The sequence below is a fragment of the Molothrus ater genome, chromosome 34, assembly GCF_012460135.2.
Source record: "Molothrus ater isolate BHLD 08-10-18 breed brown headed cowbird chromosome 34, BPBGC_Mater_1.1, whole genome shotgun sequence".
NCBI classification, from domain to species: domain Eukaryota; kingdom Metazoa; phylum Chordata; class Aves; order Passeriformes; family Icteridae; genus Molothrus; species Molothrus ater.
In genome coordinates, this window is record NC_071661.1 from 747,455 (window position 1) to 748,894 (window position 1,440).

At 54.0% G+C, this 1,440-nt stretch overlaps 1 pseudogene; it reads left to right on the plus strand.

The window, feature by feature from the left end:
• Nucleotides 1-304: 304 nt before the first annotated feature.
• LOC118700675 (olfactory receptor 14J1-like) lies at nt 305-1,237 on the plus strand (annotated as a pseudogene).
• Nucleotides 1,238-1,440: the final 203 nt, after the last annotated feature.

A 1,440-nucleotide genomic window follows, 5' to 3' on the forward strand; every position in this document is an offset into this window, starting at 1 on the left:
TCACTCTGAAGTTGCCATCAGAGCCTGCAGAGCCAGAGCTGCCCCTGGGCAGTGCCTGAGCTGGGAGGGCTCTGCAGGGCAGAGCTGAGCCCCCAGGGCTGGGCTGGGCTCTGGCAGCCCTGGCAGGGCCCAGCCTTGGGCACAGGGAAGCAGCTGCTGGCAGGGACAGCTCCAGGCAGCAGAGCCCTGGGCAGGCAGTGGGGGGAAAGTGTCCCCAGGCTGTGCTGGGATATTTCAAGTCCTCTCCAAACCCAACTATTCCATGATTACTTCTTTTATAGATCCCTATGCCAATACATTGGAAATGTCCAACAGCAGCTGCATCAGGCACTTCCTCCTGCTGGCATTGGCAGACACGCGGCAGCTGCAGCTCCTGCACTTCTGCCTTTTGCTGGGCATCTCCCTGGCTGCCCTCCTGGGCAACGGCCTCATCATCAGCGCCGTAGCCTGCGGCCACCACCTGCACACGCCCATGTTCTTCTTCCTGCTCAACCTGGCCCTCAGCGACCTGGGCTCCATCTGCACCACTGTCCCCAAAGCCATGCACAATTCCCTCTGGGACACCAGCAACATCTCCTACGCAGGATGTGCTACACAGCTATTTCTTCTAATCTTCTTCCTTGGATCAGAGTTTTCTCTCCTGACCATCATGTGCTACAACCGCTACGTGTCCATCTGCAAATCCCTGCACTACAGGACCCTCCTGGGCAGCAGAGCTTGAGCCCACATGGCAGCAGCTGCCTGGGCCAGTGCCTTTCTCAATGCTCTCATGCACACGGCCAATACATTTTCCCTGCCCCTGTGCCATGGCAATGCCCTGGGCCAGTTCTTCTGTGAAATGCCACAGATCCTCAAGCTCTCCTGCTCCAAATCCTACATCAGGGAACTGGGACTTGTTGCTGTTAGTGTGTCTTTGGTATTTGGCTGCTTTGTGTTCATTATTTTCTCCTATGTGCAGATCTTCAGGGCTGTGCTGAGGATCCCCTCTGAGCAGGGACGGCACAAAGCCTTTTCCACCTGCGTCCCTCACCTGGCTGTGGTCTCCCTGTTCCTCAGCACTGTCATGTTTGCCTACCTGAAGCCCCCCTTCATCACCTCTCCATCCCTGGATCTGTCAGTGTCAGTTCTGTACTCAGTGGTGCCCCCAGCCCTGAACCCCCTCATCTACAGCCTGAGGAACCAGGAGCTCAAGGCTGCAGTGAGGAGCCTGATCACTGGAAAATTTCAGAAGCATTAAACTGCTGGACAGTGTTTCCAAATCACTTGTAATAAAAGTCATATTTGATACTTCTTCTTGGTTTCATTTTAGAGTTTCTTTACCTTTGTTTTAATTTTTTCTTATTGTCCACAAAGAAATGACATTGTTTGTGCCATTTCTCATTTTGTTTCTCTCCACCTTCCCTGTGCCCACAGACTGTGTCAATGAGGGGCTGCACTCCG